Source organism: Pristis pectinata, chromosome 5 (assembly GCF_009764475.1).
Source record: "Pristis pectinata isolate sPriPec2 chromosome 5, sPriPec2.1.pri, whole genome shotgun sequence".
NCBI lineage: Eukaryota > Metazoa > Chordata > Chondrichthyes > Rhinopristiformes > Pristidae > Pristis > Pristis pectinata.
This window is the reverse complement of record NC_067409.1, coordinates 2,093,610-2,121,540: the sequence shown is the minus strand read 5'-3', so window position 1 is coordinate 2,121,540 and position 27,931 is coordinate 2,093,610. Positions and strand designations below refer to the sequence as shown.

General features: G+C 44.9%; 1 protein-coding gene across 3 annotated transcripts in view; it reads right to left on the bottom strand.

Annotated features, from left to right (window-relative positions):
* Positions 1-27,931, bottom strand: part of ppp1r16a (protein phosphatase 1, regulatory subunit 16A) — a 118,818-nt gene that overhangs the window by 45,960 nt on the left and 44,927 nt on the right. The window contains exon 1 of one of the 3 annotated variants that reach the window (XM_052016469.1): positions 11,750-11,842. The exons of the other annotated variants lie outside the window; for them this stretch is intronic. The gene's annotated coding sequence lies outside the window, so the exon portion shown is untranslated. Of the gene's footprint in view, positions 1-11,749; positions 11,843-27,931 lie in introns of those variants that run through there. 3 annotated transcript variants of the gene reach the window in all.

The window sequence follows — 27,931 nt, the reverse complement described above, 5'->3', positions numbered from 1 at the left end:
CATCAGGCGCCACTGACGCCCTGAGTGTGTCAGATTATCGGAGTCTTACCGTACCTGGCTTGTAGGTTATTTACCGGTGAGATACAAAGTGGCCTCGTCCAGCACCCACATAAGCAAGAGGAGACAGAAGAGACTCCAGGACCCGGAATCTGGAATCTAGAGTAACAAACAATCTGCTGGAGGAACTCAGCGGGTCGAGCAGCATCTATGGGAGGGAAGGGAATTGCAGGGTTTTGACCCAAAACTTCGACACTTCCTTCTGCCTCCTCACCATCCCCCCCCCCCCCCCCACAGATACTGCTCAACCCGCTGAATTCCTGCAGTAGACTGTGTTGCCCACATAAACAAGCAATGCAAGAGTTAACGGTTTCAGATGTGGACAGGAGCATGAATGATAGCGGTTGATAAAAACCCACAGTGTTTGGGTGGGGAGGGTGGTGAGGAGAAAGTACAATGCAAAATGTTGACCCAACCAACATGAGCAGGAGAAGGCCATGTGGGTACCTCAATCCTAACGTGTGCCATGCCCATTTTCCTGCCCACCCACCAGGTCTTCCAAGTGCCTTGCTGTCCAAAAATCCATCACAGTCGGCCTTGGACACCCTCGTTCCTTGAACTCCTACAGCTCCGAGGCAGAGGTCCACAGCCTGGACCCCAACTAAGAGGAACGTTAAGTCAGCGGCTTCAGACCAGGATCCCAAATAAGTATTTAACTGACAAAGCTAATGGGGTGGGAACGGGCAGAGCAAACTAGGAGAGGGGAGGCAAGTAGGGGCACAGGGGCAAACATGGAGATGAAAAGGAAACAGGAGGGGTGGGATTAGAGGGTCAGGTGTGTACATGAGGCAGGCCAGAGATAAGATCTTTATTAGTCACATGTACATCGAAACACACAGTGAAATGCATCTTTGAGTAGTATTCTGGGGCCAGCCCGCAAGTGTCGCCACGCTTCCGGTGCCAACATAGCACGCCCACAACTTCCTAACCCGTGTCTCCTTTGGAATGTGGGAGGAAACCAGAGCACCCGGAGGAAACCCACGCAGACACGGGGAGAACGTACAAACTCCTTACAGACAGCGGCTGGAATTGAACCCCGGTCGCTAGCGCTGTAATAGTGTTGCGCAACCACTACACCACTGTGTAGCAGTTAATTAATTAAAACACCAGCATCAATTTTCCCTTAATTTGTAACTTTTAAGCCTGCCAGCAGTTGAATTCTTCTGATGTGGGCAGACCCAACAACCAGAGTGCAGCGCAAATGATAGGGTAGATTACTTGGCTATTAACTTCACAGGGATGGTAAACATCTGATCATTTTATGATGGTTAGGTGTCTGTAAAATGGCGGGTGTTGAAAGCAGCTGTGCGCAGACCACCCTGCGAGGCAACATGTGTCCCTCCACTCCTGAGGTGGTTGACGAGGCCAATGAGGGGCCTGCAGACTCTGGTGGGGCAGGCGAGTGGGTAGTTTGGCAGGAGGTGCATTCTATCTGCCATTTACACTGCCCTTCTGTCAGGGTTCCCAGTGCTATCCCAATGCTCTTCCTCCATTTAGTGTGTTCACGGGCTAGCGATTACCATGGCTGACTAGGGATAGAACATAGAACAGTACAGCACAGGAACAGGCCCTTCAGCCCATAGTGTCTGTGCTGAACATGATGCCAGTCAAAGTATTCCCACCTATCTATTGTTACAAGCCCAGGTTGCTACTTGGTGAGTGTCCCTTTAAGGCACCTGAACGGTATCATGTGGCTTTGTCTGACTGCTGCGAGTGGGAGCGGACAGCTTCTGTGGCTTGGATAACTGGAACGTGGCAGGTGTCTGAAGGCTGATTTATTGAAGTGCTGGCAACTGCAGAGATATCTGTGAGCTGATTCTCGAACCCGGCCACAGCCAGCGAGAGAGACAGAGAGAGAGAGAGAGCGAGAGCGCGAGCATGAGAGCGAGAGAGAGTGAGAGAGAGAGAGAGAGAGACGTGAGAGTTGGTAGCACTGACTGCCAGCCTCTGTATCTATGGGTGAAGACCATTAGTTGTGTGACTGTCACTTTGCAATCCATACATCGGTTTTTGGAGCAATCTGTGGAGTCCACTTTGTCGCTAACCTGTATCGGGAAGCAGGTATATCTGTGGGTGGCCACGTATCGAGTGCCCTCGGTGTGGCAGGTATTTCCAAACAAAGCAATGGAGATCTTTAGTGACTGGGGCATTGTATTGGTTCCAACATGGTTTATTATTGGTTTATTGGTTTATTATTGTCACTTGTACCGAGGTACAGTGAAAAGCTTGTCTTACAAACCAATCATACAGGTCAATTCATTACACAGTGCAGTTACATTGGGTTAGTACAGAGTGCATTGATGTGGTACAGGTAAAAACAATAACAGTACAGAGTAAAGTGTCACAGCTATGGAGAAAGTGCAGTGCAATAAGGTGCAAGGTCACAACAAGGAACTTGTGAACTTCATAAACTCCTTCTCTCTACGTTCTAGCGTGGTTTTCAGAAGCCTTTGCTTTGTGCTTGCTGAACTGAACTGGTTTGCCATCATAAAACTTTGAGAACTGTTCCTAGACTTGGTGGTTTGGGAACTAGCCACACACACACTTTGGTTTATTTTGGTCAATCTCTGATAGCTAACATTTTTCTTATTACAAGTAGTTATTAATAAATAGATTATAATGTTGAAACCTTGCTCGTTGTGTTTCTATTGTTGCTGGTACGTAACACTATGCCTCTCATAATTTTATTAACAGCTCTCCCCTCAGCCTCTGCCACTCCAAAGAAAACCACCCAAGTTTGTCCGACCTCTCCCTATAGCTCATGCCCTCTAATCCAGGCAGCATCCTGGCGAACCTCTCCTACACCCTCTTCGAAGCCTCCACATCCTTCCTGTAATGTAATGCTGCACTTTGTCAAGGAGGCTTTGAGAACATTCTCGAATCTTATGCCCTGTCCACCTGGCAATCTCTTGCTGTAACAAAGCTCAGACTAGAGCATCCCCACTGGGAGTCTGGGGTCAGGTGCTCGACTTACCCGGCCTGCCCAATGGAATTCACCAAGAGTCCAATTAGGGCCTCGTGATTGTCCAGGGAGAGGATGCACTGGTTTGCTTGTCCTTCCAATGGAGTTGGAGGGTTCTACTTCAAGGTATCGATTGCAAGAAGCCTCACATGTATACAGAAAGGTAGTGACCACTGCTGCCCAGTAGCCATCAAATGATGCTGTAAACTCCCACTGGCAGGGTGACATGCATTTGTACAAAATGTTGGTAAGGCTGCACTTGGAATATTGTGTTCAGTTTTGGTCACCCTGCTGTAGGAAAGATGACATTGACCTGGAAAGAGTGCAGAGGAGATTTACGAGGATGTTGCCGGGACTCGAGGGACTGAGTCATAGATAGAGGCTGGACAGGCTAGGGCTTTATTTACCTTAACTACGCAAGGATAGATTATTTTTTTATTGATGCTAGGCTAGCTCCACTTACTATGGACTGTAAATACGATGCAATTGCCATTTCTGATCATGCACCATTGAGTTTATCAATTAAACTACCAGATGTATCCCTTGATGTCAGACAATGGCGATTTAACCCTTCTCTATTACAAGACTTAGATTTCGTCCAATTTATTAAAGAACAGATTTCATTTTTCTTTTTGACTAATTTTACTGAAGAGATCTCCAGTGGGATAATATGGGATACTTTTAAAGCATATACCTGTGGTCAAATTATTTCATATTCCGCTGGATTGAGAAAACAAACTAATAACGAACTACGGATATTGGCTGACAAGATTAAAGAAATCGATAAAATATATTCTGATACTCCGAATCTGGAGCTTTTTAAAAAGAGAACAGAGCTCCAATTACAACATAGTTTATTATTAACATCTTCAATTAAAAATCTACTAAAGAACAAAAGGCAATTTTATATACATGGTGACAAATGAGGTAAATTATTGGCCAACCAATTGAAAGCTACTTTATCTAAACGTCAGATTAATAAAATTTGTAAACCAGATGGTACCTACACGATAGATCAGATTCAAATTAACAAATCCTTTCAAGAATTTTATTCTTCTTTATACCAATCAGAATCCCCTGAGGATCCTAAATTAATGTATGAATTTTTAAGAGATTTGAAGATTCCCCAATTATCTTTAAATGAACGTTCTACATTAGATGCTCCCATTTTGGAGGAAGAAATAAAGGAAGTAATATTTTCAATGAACTCGGGTAAAACACCCGGCCCTGATGGATATACAGCTGAATTTTTTAAATCCTTTTCTGATATTCTCGTTCCTTGGTTAGCCAAAATTTTTAAAGATGCCCTATCAGTGGGTAAGCTACCACAGTCTTTCTATGAAGCAACTATTTCTTTAATTCTTAAAAAGGATAAAGATCCCACTGATTGTGCATCTTATAGACCTATTTATTTATTAAATGTAGATTCAAAAATATTTTCCAAAATATTAGCCTTTAGACTGGAAAAGGTTCTTCCACAAATTATCTCTGAAGACCAGACAGGATTTATTCAGAATCTTAATTTACATTTTAGTATTAGGAGATTAATGAATATTATATATACCCTTCATCCCAAATTCCAGAATGTGTTGTTTCACTAGATGCTGAAAAGGCATTTGACAGAGTCGAAGGGAATATCTATTCATCACACTTCAAAAGTTTAATTTTAGCCCTAAATTTATATCTGCGATTAAAATGATTTACTATACACCTATGGTTTCAATACTTACTAATAATCAAAGATCTCCTTTAGTTAGGCTTTTTCGAGGTACTAGACAAGGTTGCCCGTTAAGCCCTTTATTATTTGATATTGCTTTAGAACCCTTGGCTATTGAACTCCGGGATTCTTCAAATATATGTGGTATTACTCGCGGACAGAAGATTCGTAAGATATCTCTCTACGCAGATGACCTGTTACTTTATATTTCTAATCCGGAGGAATCTACCCCACAGTAATATCACTACTAGATCAGTTTAGTGTTTTTTCTGGCTATATATTAAATCTTAATAAGAGCGAACTTTTTTCCATTAAATATGCAAACCCCAATTTATAGCCAATTACCTTTTAGATTGGTAACTGACTATTTTATGTATTTCAGTGTTAAAATTACCAAGAAATATAAGGACTTATTTAAAGCTAATCTATTGCCTTTAATTGACCATGTTAAGCAATTATTTACTAAATGGTCCCCACTGTCTTTATCATTGGTAGGCTGAATTAATGCTGTTAAGATGAATATTTTACCAAAATTTTTAAATTTATTTCAAGCGATTCCAACTTTCATCCCAAAATCTTTTTTTGACACTATTGATTCTAAAATTCTTTCATACATATGACAGAATAAAAACCCAAGATTAAGTAAGAAATATCTACAAAAACTAGAAAAGGATGGTGGTATGGCCCTGCCTAACTTTAGATTATATTATTGGGCAATTAATATCAGATATTTAATTTTTTGGACACAAGATTCAGATGTAATTCAATGCCCCAAATGGGCACACCTTGAGCAGCAATCAGTACTTGAATTTTCATTATTTTCTATTTTAGGAGCTTCATTCCCTTTTGCACTTACCAAATTAAGTAAACAAATGATTAACCCAATTGTTAAACATACAATACGAATATGGTTTCAATTTCGTAGATTTTTTGGATTGGATAAATTTAACTTGTCAAGTCCCATTCAATCTAATTTTTTCTTTCATCCATCCAGAGTTGACTCAGCTTTTTCCATACGGAAAAGGAAGGGAACAGTATGTTTTCGTGATTTATTCATTGATAACTGTTTTTCATCTTTTGAACAATTGTCTAACAAATACAATTTGCCTAGATCACACTTTTTTCGATATTTGCAGATTAGAAATTTTTCAAAAGCTACTATGCCCTCTTTTCTGACACCTTACAAAACTGAAGTTATGGAAAAAATTTTAGGTCTTAACCCTTATCAGAAGGGCTTGATAGCGATAATCTATGATTTAATTTTGAAAATATGTCCAGAACCACTGGACAAATTAAGAATGAATGGGAAAGTGAACTCCAGACATCTTTACCTACAGAGACTTGGAAGAAAATTCTTCATTCAGTTAATACATCTTCAATGTGTGCCAGACACTCTTTGATACAGTTTAAGGTAGTTCACAGGACCCATATGTCAAAAGATAAGCTAGCTCGTTTTTATCAACATATAAATCCTATATGTGACAGATGTAAATCGAATGTGGCTTCTTTGGCACATATGTTTTGGTCCTGTCCTCCTTTGGAAAAATATTGGAAATACATTTTTAACATTATTTCAAATGTACTGAAAATTGATTTACAACCTCACCCTATCACTGCAATTTTTGGATTACCAAGGATTGAGTCTGGCCATTTATCTGCCTCCGCTAACCGTATGATTGCCTTTGTTACATTAATGGCCAAACGATCCATTTTGCTTAAATGGAAGGATCCAATACCCCCTACTACTTTTCAATGGTTCTCTCAAACTATATAATGTTTAAACTTGGAAAAAATTAGGAGTGGTACTGTTGATCCTTCGCTTAAATTTGAAGATATTTGGAGTCCATTTATTCAATATTTTCACATGATGTAGATCCCCTTTCAATAACTTCCCAATTTAGAGGAACGGAGTTGACGACATAATATTGCTCTGTTTCTGCTGAGAAATTTTAGCCCAGTCTTTTTTTTTTGTTTGTTTTTTTTTTGAAATTTTTCTGTTTAGCTTAGTTTGGTTTGATATATTGTTTATAATTTTTCTTATTGATTTGGGTTTTTTTTCTTTTTTTATTTATATAATAAATCTTTTTCTTTCCTTTCTTTTATATTATATTCATTTACTAAGAGATCGTGGGATCTACAGATTTTTTTATACTTTATTGTTCTTTATGATTATCCATGCCATGACTGTTCTCCTGATCTCTTTGTATTACATGTATAAACATCGATGTTATATATTAATCTGTATTAATTTGAAAACTAGTAAAAAGATTGAAAAAGAAAGAAAGGACTTTATTCATTGGAGTGCAGGAGAATGAGGGGTGATCTTATAGAGGTGCATAAAATCATGAGGGGCATCAATAGGGTGAATGCACAAAATCTTTCCCCAAGGTTTGGGGAATCAAGAACTAGAGGATATAGGTTTAAGTGCAAGGGGAGAGATTTAATAGGAACCTGAGGGGCAACTTTTTCACCCAGAGGGTGGTCCATATATGGAACGAGCTGCCAGAGGCAGGTCCAATAATAACATTTAAGAGACATTTGGACAGGTACATGGAAAGGAAAGGTTTAGAGGGTTATGGGCCAAATGCAGGCAAATGGGACTAAATTAGGTGAGCATCTTGGTCTGTATGGACTAGTCGGGCTGAAGGGCCTGTTTCCGTGCCGTATGATCCTTATGCTTGGGGAATTATGAAAGAATTAACCACCCACAGGGTGGGATGTATATGAGTTCTTGGGGTCAAAGGGGAAAGAGGTCCTAACAAACTTGATCAGTCGCTTTCTAGCTTGGATCCAAATTTGCCCCTCCCTTAACACTACACTCACCCTCTCTGGCTGCCCCTCCCTGCACCCTTCAACACTCAATCTGATGTAATTATTTTGAAGGTTTAGCTTGCATTGTTGAAATGAGTTCACCTAGCGGGCAGGTTCCATTACTGAGTGTTGCTGGTGAAGATAGCAAGTCATCGTATGTAGAGAAAGAAAAGGATGCTGTGGCTGACAGACAGGAGGAACACTGGGCTGTTCACATCAAAACCATGCAGAGTACTGATTCAGGAAAGAGGCCACCAGATATTTGGTTGCTAGATTAGACACATTCTACATTTCCCAGCCACCTAACCCGAATGACCAGGCATTTCAGACTGCTGATCCCACTTCAGTTAACAGTTGGACAAACTGTTGGGAACCTCTGTATAAGTATCAGGCAGTGGTTTACAGGAGCTTCCGTGGCCTTTGTACAGATGGGTCAGCCTACCCACCTTACACAGCTCACCTCTGGGAACACTGCACCCAATTACAACTACCTGTGGGACTGCATGCACACAAGATTCCACAGGTCAAAACCCAGAAATCCTGGCAGGATTACGCATGGCCTTTACTAGCCCATCACTGGGGGTGGGGGGGGGGGGGGGGGCTACAGCACAGGAAGCCATCAAGCCCATGGCAGTTCTGAGCAAGAACTTAACTGGTCTCGTTCTCTTGCCTCACAACCATGCAATACTTCGAGAACTCAGCAGCTTCCTTTCGAACGTCGTACCTGAATTTATGGCTGCATCCTACGCTAGGTGTACCCATCAGGAGAAACAGAATTAGAGACAGACAAGGGGAGCACAGGTACCACACCTTAGCAATCATCCGACCTGCCCCTTAGACCAGATTCATAGAGCTAGCTATATACAGCACAGAAAACAGGCCCTTTGGCCCAACTCATCCATGCCAACCAAGTTGCCTTCCTGAGCTAGTTCCATTTGCCTGCATTTGGCTCATATCCCTCTAAACCTTTCCCATCCATGTACCTGTCCAAGTGTCCTCTGGCAGCTTGTTCCATAGCTCACCACCCTCTGTGTGAAAAACCTGCCCCTCTCATCTTAAACTTATGCCCCCTAGCTTTAGGGTCCCCTAACCTGGGGAAAAGGTTCACCTTAGCTATGCCTCTCATGATTTGATACACCTCTATAAGGTCACCCCTCAGCCTCTTATGCCCAAGGCAAAAAAGTCCCAGCCTATTCACCTCTTCTTACAACCAAGCCCTCCCATCCTGGTAACATCCTCAACTGGCAGGCACGGTAGTGCAGTGGTTAGCGTAACACTATTACAGCACCAGCAACCCAGGTTCAATTCCGGCTGCTGTCTGTAAGGAGTTTGTACGTTCTCCCCGTGTCTGCGTGGGTTTCCTCCGGGTGCTCTGGTTTCCTCCCACATTCCAAAGACGTACGGGTTAGGAAGTTGTGGGCATGCTATGTTGGTCCCGGAAGCGTGGCGACACTTGCGGGCTGCCCCCAGAACACTCTATACAAAGATATATTCCACTGTGTGTTTCCATGTATACGTGACTGACTGATAAAGAAATCTTTTAAGAAAGTCTTTTTTATACCCTTTCCAGTTTAATTACACCCTTCCAAATCTACCTCATCCGGCACAATTATTCTCAACACTGGTGCCCCACAAGGCTGCGTCCTCAGCTCTCTACTCTACTCCCTATACACTCATGACTGTATGGCCAGCTTCTGCTCTAACTCCATGTACAAGTCTGCAGATGATACCACCGTAGTGGGCCGTATCTCAAATAGCGATAAGGCAGAGTACAGGAAGGAGATAGAGAGCTTAGTGACATGGTGTTATGACAACAACCTTTCCCTCAATGTCAGCACAACAAAAGAGCTGGTCATTGACTTCAGAAGGGGGGCGGTGCACATGGTCTTGTTTAAATCAACGGTGCCGAGATCGAGAGAGTTGAGAGCTCACCAGCGCCTCTACTTCCTCAGGCTAAAGAAATTTGGCACGTCCCCTCTGACCCTCACCAATTTTTATTGATGCACCATAGGAAGTATCCTTCCTGGATTCATCATTGCTTGGTTCGGCAACTGCTCTACCCATGACTGCAAGAAATTGTAGAGAGTTGTGGACACAGCTCAGCACATCACGGAAATCAGCCTCCCCTCCATGGACTCCGTCTACACTTCTCGCCGCCTCGGTAAAGCAGCCAACATAATCACAGACCCCACCCACCCCAGACATTCTCTCTTCTCCCCTCTCCCGTTGGGCAGAAGATACAAAAGCCTGAAAGCACGTACCACCAGGCTCAAGGACAGCTTCTATCCCGCTGTTATAAGACTATTGAACAGCTCCCTAGTACAATAAGATGGACTCCTGACCTCACAATCTACCTTGTTCTGACCTTGTACCTTACTGTCTGCCTGCACTGCACTTCCTCTGTAGCTGTGACACTTTACTCTGCATTCTGCTATTGTTTTACCCTGTACTACCTCAATGCACTGTGTAATGAATTGACCTGTATGAACGGTTTGCAAGACAAGTTTTTCACTGTGCCTTGATAAATGTGACAATAATAAACCAATTCCAATCAATCCAGGAACACAAGGTCAGGATTCCACCCTGGCAGCTGGGGAATTTAAATTCACCAATAAATCTGGAACTACAAAAAGCTAGTTCATAAGAAAGCTGTGTGCTATGAGGAGAGATTGGACAAGCTGGGGCTGTTTTCTCTAGAGCTGAGGGGAGATTTGATAGAAGTTTATAAAATTATGCGAGGCATAGATAGAATAGACAGCCGGTATCTTTTTCCCAGGGTTGAAATGTCTAGTACTAGAGGGCATGTATTCAAGGTGAGGGGGGAAAGTACAAAGGAGATGTGCGAGCCAGAGAGTGGTGGGTGCCTGGAAATGCACTGCCAGAGGTGGTGGTGGAGGCAGATGTAGGAGCATTTAAGAGACTCTTAAGTAGGCAATGAATATGCAGAGAAGGGAGGGATATGGTCAATGTGTGGGGAAGAGGGATTAGATTAATTAGGAGTCAGTGGTTTAATTAGTTGGGCACAACATCGTGAGCCAAAGGGCCTGTCCTGTGCTGTACTGTTCTATAATCGCAAGCTTAAAGCTACTGGATTTTCCCAAAAGCTGATCCAGGTCACTAATATCCTTTAGGGAAGGAAATCTACTGTCCTTATCCTGTCTGGCCTGTAGGCTCCTCCAGACCCGATAGTGGGTCACTCTCAACTTGCACCTCAGTTCAAGGGATGCTGGCTTGAGCAACAAGTGCCACTGGTTTCTGCATCCCATGAGCAAATACAAATCCAGCAACAAAGGGTTAACAACTGCACGGTGATACATTTGTTGGTTGTACTTGTGGTGAGTGTATCCCTTGTCGACACATGATACCAGAAATTACGAAGAAATGTGATTTTACAGCAAGTCCAGCAGTGACTAACTGTAAAAAACATCTAATCTTGGGATAACGTCTTGGAAAAAAACTAAGAATTAGGCTTTAAGATGTCATACACAGATAATAATTATTTGTTATATTAAAACTTCACAATAGAGTCCGTGTTATACAGCAAGTAAACAGGCCCTTCGGCCCGTTGAGTCTGTGCTGACCATCAACCATCCATCTACACTGACCCCATTTTATTCTCCCCACATTCCCACCAATATCACCCCCCCCCAGATTCCACCCCTCACCCACACACAATTTACAGCGGCCAATTAACCCACCGACCCGCACGTCTTTGGGATGTGGGAGAGAACGTGCAAACCCCACACACACAGCACCCAAGATCGGGATTGAACCCAGGTCTCTGGAGCGACAAGCTGTGCCACAATGCAGCTCCAGACAAGGTCTTTGAAGAATAGATAACATCCTCGAGTGTGCTTCAGGACAGGTGAAACTAAAAGGACTTTTCAGCAAGGACAACGTCTAAAAACTCTACTGCCGAGTGGGTGGGCGAGGAAGTCACACAAGTGGTGCATCAGCAAACATGCTGGCTGTGGTGTCCCTGCTGCAGGTTCGGGGTCTACACAAAGGGCGTTGTGCAGTCACATGTGCAGTGCATGTGGTTTGGTGGCTGGGCAGTGGTCGGATGAGAAAACCACTAACTGTAGGCTCAGTCAGAGCTCGGGACGTGGGATGGGAGTGCTTTGGTCTGGGCTGCTTGGCGGATCAGATGGACAGGGTGGGTCAGTGCAGGGATCGGAGAGCGTGGTGAGTGTGGGGCTTACCTCACGGGGTACCAGTCCAGCGCTACGGTGTGGTTAGGCTGCACCAAGAACACCCGATGATAGCCAGTCCCAGGACAACATGGTTTAATTTCCTGCAACTCTCTAAAGAAAGAGTGATGCAGAGGAAATCAATTTTCTCTGCATCACTCTTTCTACAGTAACATGAAACCAGCCGGAAATAGCTGTTATCAAGTTTCATTCTGTGGTCAGATATTTCAAATGGGTAATGCAATATGCAATCTAATTTCGAGCTATTTGTGTGTTTTTAAATAAGCCAGGAGGATTCTGAAGTTATGGATTATTTTGTAGAAAGTAGAATGGCCCTCTTGACAAAACGCAGAGTGCAGCCTGATCTGTTCTGCTGACTATGCAGCATACCTGAAGGAAGGTGCTCAGTGGCCAGACTGGCTGGCGCCTGTGGTACTGGTGTTGGTTTATTATTGTCACTTGTACCGAGGTACTGTGAAAAACTTGTCTTGCATACCAATCGTACAGGTCAATTCATTACACAGTGCATTGATGTAGTACAAAGCTGTAAATCCAGGGCCCGGAGGAGATGAAACAAGCAGGGTGCACAGGACTTCGGGAGATTCCAAACTGTCCACATTCATAGAACATAGAACAGTACAGCACAATACAGGCCTTTCGGCCCACAACATTGTGCCAAACTTTAAACCTCGCCTAAGACTATCTAACCCCTTCCTCCCACATATCCCTCTATTTTAAATTCCTCCATATGCTTATCTAGCAATCTCTTGAATTTGACCAATGTATCAGCCTCCACCACCACCCCAGGCAGCGCATTCCATGCCCCAACCATTATCTGGGTAAAAAACCTTCCACGGACAGGAAACAATTCCCATTGCAAGGACCTTCAGGAAAACCCACACAACTTCAGGACAAGATAGCACAGAATATCTGACTCTCCCAAGGCAATGCTCTTAATCATTTCCTGTCTGCAGTTGTGCCCACAACAAATGGATGTACAAGAGACGATGATGTTACAGTGAGAACTGTCTTGCTGGTACATTGCTTCATTGGTTTCTCAGAAAGCAAAATTCCCTACTCGGGAGTGTCACAAAATGCCTGTGAAAGGATGTGTTTCACCACCTGCTTATAGCTTGCAGCTCCAGATGATAAATGAAAGAACCTCAAGGGTAGTTCAAACTAAAAAGGAAAATTAAAATAAAGCTGGCATAAGTAAAGGCAGCATGTGAGAGTGCTTCAGGGAGAGGGAGTTTTGAAGCCACAGCACAGCTTCTCTCTGGCTGTGTTAATAACATTAGTAAATTCTGAACACTGGAGGAAGTCCACATCACAGGTACATCCCTCCCCACAATCGGGAGTATCTACAGGAGGTGCTGCCTCGGCAGCAACATCTATTGTCAAAGATCCCCACCATCCGGGCCGTGCCATCTTCTCACAGCTCCCATCGGGCAGGAGGTACAGAAGCCTGAAGTCCCACACCACCAGGTTCAGGAACAGCTACTTCCCTTCAACCATTCGCTTCTTGAACCAACCGGCACAACCCTGATCACTACAGTTATCAACACTATGATCACTTTGCACTAAAATGGACTTTTTTTGTTCTAATTGTGTTCCTTCTTGTAAAGGTTGTGTATAATTTATGTCCAATTTATATTTTTCTTGTGAATGCAGCTTATCTGACGCCACATGCCTGTGATGCTGCTGCAGGCAAGCTTTTCATTGCACCCGTGCATATAAGTATTTGTGCATGTGGCAATAAACTCGATGAATTGAAACATCGACTGTCCACTTCCCTCCACAGATGCTGCCTGACTTGCTGAGTTCCTCCAGCATTTTGTGTGTTGCCCTGTTCCAGCGTCCACAGTCTCGTGTCTCCTCTTAGTAAATTCAGGGTCTGGCTGTCGACGGCACTTACCATTAAGGTCAACAGCCAGGTCAGCAATGGAGTAAACCAGTTGAGTGTGAACATGTATAATATAGTGGGTGCCTAATGCAGTACACCAGAGAAACACTGAAACAGTGACAGTACCTGTGCTTTCAGGAACAGACAAAACTTCAGCATTTGAGGGACCTGAGGGGCAAGTTTCCCGCACAGAGGGCAGTGGGGATATGGAACGAGCTGCCAAAGGAAGCTGTAGAGGCAGGTACAATTACAACACTTAAAAGACATTTAGACAAGTAGATGGATAGGAAGGTTTAAAGGGATATGGGCCAAACACGGGCAAATGGGATGAGCTGAGGTAGGCACCTTGGTCAGCATGGATGAGAGTTGGGCCAAAGGGCCTGTTTCTGTGCTGTATGACTCTATGGCACATGTTATTGTATGTATAGAACATAGAACAATTACAGCACAATTCAGGCCCTTCGGCCCACAAAGCTGTGCCGAACATGTCCCTACACTAGAAATTACTAGGCTTACCCATAGCCCTCTACTTTACTCAGCTTCCATGTACCTATCTAACAGCCTCTTGAAAGACCCTATCATATCCGCCTCCACCACCGTTGCCGGCAGCCCATTCCACGCACTCACCACTCTCTGAGTAAAAAACTTACCCCTGACATCTCCTCTGTACCTGCTCCCCAGCACCTTAAACCTATGTCCTCTTGTGGCCACCAATTCAGCCCTGGGGAAAAGCCTCTGACTATCCACCCGATCAATAGCTGTCATCATCTTATACACCTCAATCAGTCCCCCCCTCATCCTCCGTCTCTCCAAGTATGTTATTGTCTCGCGTCCAAACTGCCGCTGCTCTCTCGAGTTGTATACGAAAGTCTTCCTCATGCTGATGCAGTGAAAACCTTTAGTCTTTTTTAACATTAACTTCCAGACCGGTGCCCTTACAAAAGTCACTCAAAATATTGATGTTCCTAGCCATGCCTTCATAGGAGTCACTTAATGTTGCTACGTCATCTGCAAACGCAAGCGCCAAGCATCTGGATCTTCCACTTGATCTTATGATTTTGACTCCTTTACCGCGATGTTCTAGTGTACTAATAAGGGGATCCATGGCGATGTTAAACAGAATTGGCGAGAGGGGATCGCCCTGCTTCACCCACCTCCTAATCTCAATTCTGGTAGTTCTTCTTGCACCAACTTCTACAACCGTAGACGTGTTATTATACAAGTCAGTAAAGACCTTAGGCGCACCCACCCTCTGTAAAGATTTCATTATCAATTTGTGACCTACCGAGTTGAATGCTTTCGCAAAGTCCGTAAACAAAACAGAATTCCTTACTGCCATGTTTTGATCCCCTTATGATATTTTTAAGAATTGTAATGTTCTCATTACATCCAGGCGTATTCAGCAGGAATCCCTTCTGCCGATGACTAATCTTACCAACCTGCCGAGTCGTCCAGCTAATATCTTTGTAAACAATCGCAGAACCATTGGGCCTATTGTGATGGGTCTCCAATTGTCCAAGTTCTTAAGTTGATCTTTGTCATCTGTTTTAGGGATTAGCACTGTTCTACTTTTTTTTGGAGGCACTAGGGTATAGTACCCGATCTGAGCCATAGCGTGAAAAGCCTTGGCAGTAGATCTTCTTCCCTGGCTAACAATCCTTTAAGATCTTTCTTTTTTTTTACTCCATCCACACCTGTGGCACTGTCCTCCTTTATACTGTCTAGAGCCTCACTGACCTCTGTCCCTTCGATCTTTTTAAGGAGGTTTTCTTTATCGAAGTCAGCGTTGTGACCTTCTAGTTTTCTCAGGTCCGCTTTATTATTAGCAGTGCCCAGCTTCTCCTGGAAGCGCTCGTAGACCTCCTCAATTTTCAGGGGGCACTCGCTCGTTGCTGGTGCTCCCATCAATTGGCGCGCGAGACGCTTCCGATCTTTTTCATAAAGGGTCTTGCCTCGCCTATCCTTGCGGCCAGGTTTGCTAGGGTGGTTCAGGAGGGTTTAAACTAGATTGCGAGGGGGAAGGGAACTGGAGGAGTAGGTCAGAGGAAGAAAGGGATGGGGAAAAGTCAGATCTGACAGGCTACAAAAGTAGTAAGGTGGATGGGCTAAAGTGCATTTACTTAAATGCGAGAAGCATCAGGAATAAGGGTGATGAACTGAGAGGCTGGATAAGTACATGGGACTACGATATTGTGGCTATTACAGAGACATGGCTGACTTCAGGGCAGAAATGGATATTGAATATTCCTGGTTTTCAGTGTTTTAAAAGGGATAGAGGGGGGGAGAAGAGGAGGACGGGTGGCGATACTGGTCAGGGACACTGTTACAGCTGCAGAAAGGGTGGATAATGTAGAAGGATCCTCTCTAGAGTCAATATGGGTGGAAGTTAGGAACAAGAAAGGAGCAGTTACCTTCATGGGAGTATTCTATAGGCCCCCTGGTAGCAGTAGGGATACTGAGGAGCAGATTGGGAGGCAGTTTTTGGAAAGATGCAAAAATAACAGGGTTATTATAATGGGAGACTTCAACTTCCCAAATATTGATTCGCACCTGCTTAGTGCCACAGGTTTAGACGGGGCGGAGTTTGTTAGGTATGTCCAGGATGGATTCCTGACATAGTATGTTGACAGGCCGACTAGAGGGAATGCCATATTAGATCTAGTTTTAGGTAATGAACCGGGACAGGTGACAGATCTATCGGCGGGTGAGCATTTGGGGGACAGTGACCATTGCTCCATTACCTTTAGAATTGTCATGGACAGGGATAGGAGCAAAGAGGACGGGAAGATATTTAATTGGGGAAGGGTGAATTATGAGGCTATAAGGCGAGAACTTGGGATTGTAAATTGGGATGACATTTTTGAAGGAAAATGTACTATGGAGATGTGGTTGATGTTCAGGGATCTCTTGCAGGATGTTAGGGATAAATTTGTCCCGGTGAGGCAGAGAAGGAATGGCAGGGTGAAGGAACCGTGGGTGACAAGAGAGGTGGAACAACAAGTTAGGAAGAAGAAGGCAGCATACATAAGGTGTAAGCAGCAAGGATCAGATAGGGCTCGTGAGGAATATAGAGTAGCAAGGAGGGAACTTAAGAAGGGGCTGAGGAGAGCAAGGAGGGGACACGAAAAGGCTTTGGCGAGTAGGGTTAAGGAGAATCCCAAGGCTTTTTTCTTGTACGTGAAGAGCAGAAGGATGGCTAGAGTAAAGGTAGGTCCGATTAAAGACAAAAGTGGGAGGATGTGCCTGGAAGCTGTGGAAGTGGGTGAGGTTCTCAATGGATACTTCTCTTCAGTATTCACCAAGGAGAGGGGTCTTGAAGACACTGAGGACAGTGTTGGTAAGGGTAATGTTCTAGAGTATGCAGATATCAAGAGAGAGGATGTGTTGGAGTTGTTAGAAAATATTAGGACAGATAAGTCCCCGGGGCCTGACGGAATATTCCCCAAGCTGCTTTGTGAGGTGAGGGAGGAGATTGCTGAACCGTTGGTTAGGATCTTTGAGTCCTCGTTATCCACAGGGATGGTGTCGGAGGATTGGAGGGTGGTGAGTGTTGTCCCCTTGTTCAAAAAAGGTAGTAGGGATAGTCCACGGAATTACAGACCGGTGAGCCTTACGTCTGTGGTGGGTAAGCTGTTAGAAAAGATTCTAAGAGGTAGGATCTATGAGCACTTAGAGAATCATGGACTGATTAGGGACAGCCAGAATGGCTTTGTGAAGGGAAGATCTTGCCTCACAAGCCTGATAGGGTTCTTTGAGGAGGTGACCAGGAAGATTGATGAGGGTAGTGCAGTAGATGTGGTCTACATGGATTTTAGTAAGGCATTTGACAAGGTTCCACATGGTAGGCTTCTTCAGAAGGTCAGGGGCCAAGGGGTCCAGGGAGGCTTGGCAGTGTGGATTCAGAATTGGCTTGCCTGTAGAAAGCAGAGGGTTGTGGTGGAGGGAGTGCATTCGGATTGGAGGGCTGTGACTAGTGGTGTCCCACAGGGATCGGTTCTGGTACCTCTACTTTTTGTGATATTTATTAATGACTTAGATGAGGGGGTGGAAGGGTGGGTTAGCAAGTTTGCAGATGACACAAAGATCGGTGGTGTTGTGGATAGCGTGGAGGACTGACGAAGTTTACAGAGGGATATTGATAGGATGCAGAGCTGGGCTGACAAGTGGCAGATGGAGTTCAATCCGGAGAAGTGTGAGGTGGTACACTTTGGAAGGACCAACTCCAAGGTGGAGTACAAGGTAAATGGCAGGATTTTGGGCAGTGTGGAGGAGCAGAGGGATCTGGGGGTTCATATCCACAGATCACTGAAGGTCGCCTCACAGGTGGATAGAGTAGTTAAGAAAGCTTATGGGATGTTAGCTTTCATAAGTCATGGGATCGAGTAAGAGCCGCGAAGTAATGATGCAGCTTTACAAAACTCTGGCTAGACCACACTTAGAGTACAGTGTCCAGTTCTGGTCGCCTCATTATAGGGAGGATGTGGAGGCATTAGAAAGGGTGCAGAGGAGATTTACCAGGACACTACGTGGATTAGAGAGTATGGATTATGAGGAGAGACTAAAGGAGCTAGGGCTTTACTCATTAGAGAGGAGGAGGATGAGGGGAGACACGATAGAGGTATACAACATATTGAGAGGAATAGATGGAGTGGACAGCCAGTGCCTCTTTCCCAGGGCACCAATGCTCAATACAAGAGGACGTGGCTTTAAGGTAATGGGTGAGAAGTTCAAGGGAGACGTCAGGGGGAGGTTTTTTACCCAGAGAGTGGCTGGTGCATGGAATGCACTGCCTGGGGTGGTGGTGGAGGCTGATACGTTGGTCAAGTTCAAGAGATTGTTAGATAAGCATATGGAGGAACTTAAGATAGAGGGATATGTGGGAGGAAGGGGTTAGATAGTCTTAGGTGTGGTTTGAAGGGCAGCACAACATAGTGGGCTGATGGGCCTGTATTGTGCTGTATTGTTCCATGGTTCTAACTATATTATCCCAGACAGAGCAGGCCGGATAACTCAACGCGTCACCTTTTATAGTCAAAAGCTATTTGACCAAATCAAAACCTCAGGGTAATTTCTAATTGGATGGATTCCAGATCAACTAAACAAAGGTTAGGAGGGATATGGGCCAAACACGGGCAAATAGCTTAGATGGGCATCTTGGTGGGTATGGACAAGTTGGGCTGAAGGGCCTGTTTTCGTAATGTATTGCTCTAGCATCACTCACTTTTCTGGTCCCCAACCTAGAACAGATCCTACTTTGGATTGCTCACCATCCAGGACATGCCCTCTTCTCGTTAGTACCATCAGGGAGCCTGGAGACCCACACTCAATGATTCAGGAACAGCTTCTTCCCCTCTGCCATCAGATTTCTGAATGATCCATGAACACTACCTTGTGATTCCTTTGTTTTCTGTGCTATTTAGTTTTGTAATTTATAGATTTTTTATGTCTTTGCACTGTACTGCCAGCACAAAACAAAAAGTTTCATGTCATGTCAGTGATAATAATAAATCTGATAATAGAACACAGAATAGTGCAGCACAGGAACAGGCCCTTCAGCCCACAACATCTGTGCTGAACATGATGCCAAATTAAACTAAATCCCTTCTCCCTGCACATGATCCACATCCCTCCATTCCCTGCATATTCATGTGACTGTGTGAAAGCCTCACAAGTGCCACCATCATATCTGCCTCCACCCCCACACCTGGCAGCCCGTTCCAGGCACCCACCACTCTCTGTGTAAAAAACTTGCCCCACACATCTCCTTTAAACTTTTCCCCTCTCACCTGACAGCGATACCTTCTAGTACTGGACATTTCTACCCTGGGAAAAGATTCTGACAGTCTACCCCACGTATGCCTTTCATAATGTTATAAACCCCTATCAGGTCTCCCCTCAGCCTCTAACGCCCCAGAGAAAACCACCCAACTTTGTGCAACCTCTCCTTATAGCTCAAACCCTCTAATTCGGGCAACTTCCTGGTGAACCTCTTCTGCAGCCTCTCCAAAGCCTCCACCTCCTTCTCTGTTCCTCTCCTCTGATTTCTTTGCTGCTCCCCTCTTTTTCTACAACTTAAAAACCTATATTATTTCTAACCCTTCCCAATCAGTTGAAAGCTGATTAACCTGAACCCGACCCTCTCTTTATTCCTCCTTAGGTTTCCAACCTGCTGTGTGTTTCAGTTTTTATTTGTGATTCCTGCTTCCCTTCCCTACATTCTTAAAATTGGATTTGTAAAAAATATTCCGGATTACTTTATGAAAACAACATTGACAAATTTATCACCATACTGAAACAGACATGGGTTAACTGATGCGTGGGTCCCTGATACAAGGGAATCCATTTGATCTGAAGATATGGAGTAATAAGCTGGTACACACAGCTGAGCCCATCGTGTCCAGGTAACACAGGCATTTGGGACAGCGGGTGATTTACTTTGGCTGATGGAGACTGGATCATAGGAGGCCAAGTCCCTTCCAGTACATAAAGTCATATAGCACGGAAACAGGCCCTTCAGCCCAACTTATCCATGCTGACCAAGGTGCCCAACTAAACGTCCCATTTGCCTGTGTTTGGCCCATATCCTTCCAAACCTTTCCTATCCAAGTACTTATCCAACTGTCTTTTAAATGTTATCATTGTACCTGCCTCAACCACATCCTCCAGCAGCTCGTTCCATATACCCACCACCCTCTGTGTGAAAAAGTTGCCCCTCAGGTTCCCTTTAAATCTCCGAAAATCACAAATGTCACTTCACTCTTTAAGAAGGGAGGGAGGCAAAAGACAGGAAATTATCAGCAGGATATCCAACTTCAGTGGCTGGTAAGATGTTAGAGTCCATTATTGAGGATGAGGTTTCAGGGTACTTGGAAGCTCATGATAAAATAGGCCGAAGTCAGCATGGTTTTCTTGAGGGGAATTCTTTGAGGAAGTAACAGGCAGGATAGACAAAGGAGAGTCAGTGGATGTTGTTTACTTGGATCTTCAGAAGGCCTTTGATAAGGTGCCGCACATGAGGCTGCTAAACGAGATCGGAGCCCATGGTATTACAGGAAAAGTACCAGCATGGATAGAAGATCGGCTGACTGGCAGAAGGGGAAGAGTGGGAATAAAGGGGCCTTTTCTGGTTGGCTGCTGGTGACTGTTGGTGTTCCACAGGGGTCGGTGTTGGGTCCGCTACTTTTCACGTTGTATGTTAATGATGTGGATGACTGTATTGCTGGCTTTGTGGCCAAGTTTGTGGATGATACAAAAATAGGTGGAGGGGCAGGTAGTGTTGAGGAAGCAGGGAGTTTGTAGAAGGACTTGGATGGGTTGGGAGAATGGGCAAAGACGTGGCAGGTGGAACACAGTGTAGGGAAGTGTACGGTCATGCACTTTGGAAGAAGGAATAAAGGTGCAGACTATTTTCTAAATGGGGATAGAATTCAGAAATCGGAGGTTCAAAAAAACTTGGGAGTCCTAGTGCAGGATTCCCTAAAGGTTAACTTGCAGGTTGAGTCGGTAGTAAGGAAGGCAAATGCAATGTTAGCATTCATTTCGAGAGGACTAGAATATAAAAGCAAGGATGTAATGCTGAAGCCTTTGTCAGACCACATTTGGAGTATTGTGAGCAGTTTTGGGCCCCATATCTAAGGATGGATGTGCTGGCATTGGAGAGGGTCCAGAGGAGGTTCACAAGAATGATCCTGGGAATGAAAGGGTTAATGCATGAGGAGCGTTTGATGGCTCTGGGCCTGTACTCGCTGGAGTTTAGAAGGATGAGGGGGGATCTTAATGAAACCATCCGAATACTGAAAGACCTGGATAGAGTGGACGTGGAGAGGATGTTTCCAGTAGTGGGAGAGTCTAGGACCAGAGGGCACAGCCTCAGAATAGAAGGACGCCCCTTTAGAACGGAGATGAGGAGGAATTTCTTCAGCCAGAGGGTGGTGAACCTGTGGAGTTCATTGCCACAGAGGGCTATGGAGGCCAGGTCATTGGGTATATTTAAAGTGAAGGTTAATAGGTTCTTGATTAGTAAGGGTGTCAAAGGTTGTGGGGAGAAGGCAGGAGAATGGGGTTGAGCGGGAAGAATAAAAATGACCGAATGGCAGAGCAGACTTGATGGGTCAAATGGCCTAATTCTGCTCCTATATCTTATGGTCTCATGGTTTGCAATCTTTCCCCTCTCACATTACACCTGCGTCCTCTAGTTTTTGCTTCTCGTTCCCTGGGCAAAGACTGTGTGTATTCACCCTATCCATGCCCCTCATTGTTCTATACACCTCTATAAGAGCACCCCTCAGTCTCAGTACATTACAGGTGAGGTAACTGCAAGTCATAATAAGGCAGATACTGCTCACACAGATGGCAACACCTCATAAGGAACCCATCACAATGTCCTGCATCACTGCACTAATGGGCTTTACTGGTGTCTAGACACTGCACGAAGGTGAAGGGGGAGCATCAGTGCCATGCCCAAGAGAAGAGCTCACCGGTCCTGCAAACAGCAGAGGAGGAATCTGCGGAGACGGGGGCAAAGGCTGCGGCGGGAGAGGCACCACATGGGACGCCCACACAAGACGCAGCAGATGTGTTTCAGGAGGTGGTAGTGCTTGGGGAGACCTCCAGGTCCTACCCTGCACGTGGATGGCTGAAGTTAAAGTGAAACGTCAACTCGGTTTGACCGAATGTGTGATATCACCAGCCTCCGTTGTAGTGGCAATAACATACTACTGCAAATATTACACTAAAACCAATACAAGATCAGGTACCTTTATTAGTCACGTGTACATCGAAACACACAGTGAAATTCAGCTTTTGCGTAGAGTGTTCTGGGGGCAGCCCACAAGTGTCGCGCGCTTCCAGCGCCAACATAGCATGCCCACAACTTCCTAACCTGCACATCTTTGGAATGTGGGAGGAAACTGGAGCACCCAGAGGAAACCCACGCAGACACGGGGAGAACGTACAAACTCCTTACAGACAGAGGCCGGGATTGAGCCTGGGTCGTTAGCGCTGTAATAACGTTACGCTAACTGCTATACTTTGAGTCTCTTATTCATCAAGTTGCTAGCCCTAGTATTTTCTACTTGCTATCTCCAGACACAGCTTCTATCCTGCTGTTAAAAGACTATTGAACGGTCTCCTAGTACGATGAAATGGACTTTTGACCTAACAATCTACCTCGTTATGACCTTGCACCTTGTTGTCTGCCTGCACTTTCTCTATAGATGTGACACTTTATTCTGTTATTGTTTTCCCTTGTACTACCTCAATGCACTGATGTGATGAAATGATCTGTATGCAAAACAAAGTTTTTCACCGTACCCCGGTACATGTGACAATTTACATAAATCAAAATAGGAAGATACAACTGATGGATCTTCTTCTTCCAGTGAATACCGTATGGAGATTTTGGAATTGGTTTATTATTATTTGAATTGGTTTATTATTGTCACATGTGCTGAAGTACAGTGAAAAACTTGTCTTGCATACCATTCATATGGATCAATTCATTACACAGTGCATCAAGGTAGTACAGGGTAAAATACAGAATGCAGAATAAAGTGTTAGTTTCAGAGAAAGTGCAGTGCAGGCAGACGATAAGGTACAAGGTCATAATGAGGTAGATTGTGAGGTCAAGGGTCCATCTTATTGTACTAGGGGACCGTTCAACAGTCTTATAACAGCGGGGTAGAAGCTGTCCTTAAGCCTGTAATTTCACCTTGTAATTGCAGTGCCACTGAAGTGTGGCAACAAATCTTCATTGCGGTAGGTAGAATTTCCTAGTTTAGGACAAGTTGTACTTCAGCACACTGATGTAAAACCAACACAGTACAGCAGAGAGTCACAGAGTGAAGATGCAAGTAAGTGCAAACACATTCTTTTTTTTAAATTAAAAAAAAATTATTTACAGCGTGGTAACAGTCCCTTCCGGCCCAACGAGTCCGCGCCGCCCATTTTAAACCCATATTAACCTACCCATACGTCTTTGGAATGTAGGAGGAAACCGAAGCACCCAGAGGAAACCCACGCAGACACGGGAGAACATACAAACTCCTCACAGACAGCGACAGGAATCGAACGTCGATCGCTGGCGCTGTAATAGCATTGCGCTAACTGCTACGCTACCGTGCTGCCCCCGATAGAGTCATACAGCACAGAAACAGGCCCTTCGGCCCACCTCATCCATGCCAACTGTGCTACCCAGCGAGCTAGTCCCATCTGCCTGCGTTTGGCCCAGAGCCCTCTAAACCTCTCCTGTCCATATACTTATCTCGATGGCTTTTAAACGTTGCTAATGTGCCCGCCTTAACTACCAGTTCTGGCAGCTCGTTCCAGATATGCACCACCCTTTGTGTGAAGAAGCTGCCCCTGATGTCCCTTTTAAATCTATTGCCTCTGATCTTAAACCTATGCCCTCTTATTTTTCGCACCCCCTCCCTGGGAAAAAGACTGTGTGCTTTCACCCTGTCTATGCCCCTCATGATCTTATATACCTCTATCAGGTCACCCCTCAATCTCCTACGTTCCAGGGAATAATATCCACAACCTCCCCTTGTAACTCAGGCCCCCATGTCCAGGCAACATCCTGGGAAATCTTCTCTGCACTTTCCTGTAACAGGGTGACCAAAACTGTATACAATACTCCAAGTGTGGCCCCACCAGTATCCCACACAACCACAACTCCTGCACTCATGTATTGTTCCACAGGGTACCACCATGTTCAGCTCAAGAACCCAATGACCTTTGCTCCTTCCCCTCCAAGCAGATCAGATACTGTGCTGGATAAAAGCTACTTGATGGGGAAAAAGGATGGTGGATGTTTACAAATCAGTCCAATGATTACATTGCACACACGTGCACAAAGTTCCAGCTCTATCATAATAGAGACTGAGTAATGAACAGGCGTACCTCTGCAGCATTCACACTTTCCATGTGAAGGAGGTGGTTCTTAGTGGAGTGCCCCAAGGAGTAGCTCTCGGCCCGCAATCCTTTTCTATCTATATTAGTGAGGTGAAGGAGGGGTTAGACTGTAAGGAATCTGTTTGCTGACACTGGAAAGGCATGTTGCAATGACGATATTGTGATTCGGCAACAGGATGTAATTGGGTTGAGTGAGTGGGTAAAAACTGGACAAATGGAGTTCAATGTGGGAACATGTCAAATCATGTTCTGTCAGTTTAAAAAGTTGGATCTGCATCCTTTGGCGTTTACAAGAATGTCTAGGAGTAGACAGTCAGGATCTTTTTCCTGGGGTCAAAATATCTGTTACCAGATGACATGCATTTAATGTGAGGGGAGGGGAAGTTCAAAAGGAGAGTGGTGGGTGCCAGGAATGTGCTGCCAGGAGTGGTGGTGGAGGCAGATACGATACAGGTAATTCTGAGGCTCTTAGATAGACACATGAATATGCAGAGAATGGAGGGATGTGAATCATGTGCAGACATGGAACAACAACGTTGCGGCCATTACAGAGACTTGGCTGTCACAAGGGCAGGAATGGCTGCTGGATGTTCCGGGGTTTAGATATTTCAAAAGGGACAGGGACGGAGGTAAAAGAGGTGGGGGAGTGGCTTTGCTGATCAGGGAGAGTGTCACAGCTGTAGAAAGGGAGGATGTCCTGGGGGGATCGTCCACTGAGTCAGTGTGGGTGAAGTCAGAAACAGGAAGGGAGCGATCACTCTATTGGGATTATTCACAGATCCCCCAATAGCAGCAGAGATGCTGAGGAGCAGATCAGGAGGCAGATTTTGGAGAGGTGCAAAAATAACAGGGTTGTTGTCATGGGTGACTTTAACTTCCCGAATATTGATTGGCACCTCCTTAGTGTAAAGAGGATGGATGGGACGGAGTTTGTTCGGTGTGTACAGGAAGGATTCCTGACACAGTATGTGGACAGGCCGACTAGAGGAAAGGCCCTACTGGACTTGCTACTGGGCAATGAGCCTGATCAGGTTTCAGATCTCTTGGTGGGAGAGCATCTTGGAGACCATTAACTCCTTGACCTTTAGCATAGCCTTGGAGAGGGATAGGAGCAGACGATATGGGAAAGTATTTAATTGGTGGAGGGGGAATTATGATGCTATTCGGCAGGAACTTGGAAGCGTAAATTGGGAACAGATATTCTTGGGGAAATGCACAACAGAAATAGGTCTGGATAGGTTTGTCCCATTGAGGCAGGATAGGGATGGTAGAGAGAAGGAACCCTGGTTGACACGAGACGTAGAATATCTTGTCAAGAGGAAGAAAGAAGCTTACCTATGGTTTAGAAAGCATGGATCAGACAGGGCTCTGGAGAGTTGCAAGGTAGCGAGGAGGGAGCTTAAAAATGGACAGGAGAGCTAGGAAGGGGCATGAGAAGTCCCTGGTGAGCAGGATTAAGGAAAATCCTAAGGTGTTCTACACGTATGTGAAGGATAGGATGATGAGTAAAGTGAGGGTAGGACTGATCAGGGACCAATCAGGATGGTTGTAGATGGAGCATATTCTGCCTGGAGATCGGTGACCAGTGGTGTTCCGCAGGGATCTGGCCCCTGCTCCTTGTGATTTTTATAAATGACTTGGATGAGGATGTGGAAGGGTGGGTTAGTAAATCTGCAGATGACATGAAGGTTGATGGTGTTGAGGATAGTGTAGAAGGTTGCTGTAGGTTACAACAAGGCTGAGAATGAGGTGCAGAAATGGGCTGAGAAGTGGCAGATGGAGTTCAGCCTGGATAAGTGTGAAGTGAGACACTGTGGAAGATCAAACTTGAAGGCAGAATACAAGGTTAACGGCAGGACTCTTAGCAGTGTGGAGGAATAGAGGGATCTAACGCAGGTTGATAGGGTTGTTAAGGCAGCATATGGTGTTTTGGCCTTCATTAGTTGGGGTATTGAGTTCAAGAGCTGTGAGGTAATATTGCAGCTCTATAGAACTCTGGTTAGACCACACTTGGAGTATTGTGTTCAGTTCTGGTCGCCTTGTTATACGAAGGATGTGGAAGCTTTAGAGAGGGTGCAAAGGAGATTTACCAGGATGCTGCCTGGATTGGGGAGCATGTCTTATGAAGACAGGTTGAGCGAGATAGGACTTTTCTCTTTGGAGAGGAGGAGGATGAGAGGTGACTTGATGGAGGTGTACAAGATGATAAGAGGCATAGATTGAGTGGACAATCAGAGACTTTTTCCAAGGCGAAAATGGCTCACATGAGGGAGCATAATTTTAAGCTGATTGGGGAAAGGTATAAGGGGGATGTCAGGGGTAAGTTTTTATTTTATGTTACAGATTGTGGTGGGTGCTGGTAGAGGTGGTGGAGGCAGATACATTAGGGACATTTAAGAGACTCTTAGATAGCCACATGAATGATAGTAAATAGGGGGCTATGTGGGAGGGAAGGATTAGATAGATCTTAGAGCAGGATAAAACGTCGGCACAACATGTGGGCTAAAGGGCCTGTACTGGTTTATGTTCTAATGAGGGGTGATCTTATTGAAACATTGAAGATCCTCAGGGGGCATTGAGATGTTTCCATTAGTGGGGGAGCTTTAAAGAGGAATTATAAACATAGAAAATCTACAGCACAATTCAGGCCCTTCGGCCCACAAAATTGTGCTGAACATGTCCCTACCTTAGAAATTACTAGGCTTACCCATAGCCCTCTATTTTACTCAGCTCCACGTACCTATCTAACAGTCTCTTGAAAGACCCTATCGTATCCGCCTCCACCACCATTTCCGGCAGCCCATTCCACACACTCACCACTCTGAGTAAAAAACTTACTGCTGGCATCTCCTCTATATCTACTCCCCAGCACCTTAAACCTATGCCCTCTTGTGGCCAACAATTCAGCCCTGGGGAAAAGCCTCTGACTATCTACCTGATCAATGCCTCTCATCATCTTATATACCTCTATCAGCTCCCCCCTCATCCTCTGTTGCTCCAAGGAGAAAAGGCCGAGTTCCTTCAACCTGCTTTCATAAGGCATGCTCCGCATTCCAGGCAGCATCCTAGTAAATCTCCTCTGCACCCTTTCTATGGCTTCCACATCCTTCCTGTAATGAGGCGACCAGAACTGAGCACAATACTCCAAGTGGGGTCTGACCAGGGTCCTATATAGCTGCAACATTACCTCTCGGCTCCTAAATTCAATCCACGATTGATGAAGGACAAAACACCATATGCCTTCTTCACCACAGAGTCAACTTGTGCAGCTGGTTTGAGCGTCCTATGGACTCGGACCCCAAGATCCCTCTGATCCTCCACACTGCCATCACATTTGACCTACCAAAATGAACCACTTCACACTTATCTGGGTTGAACTG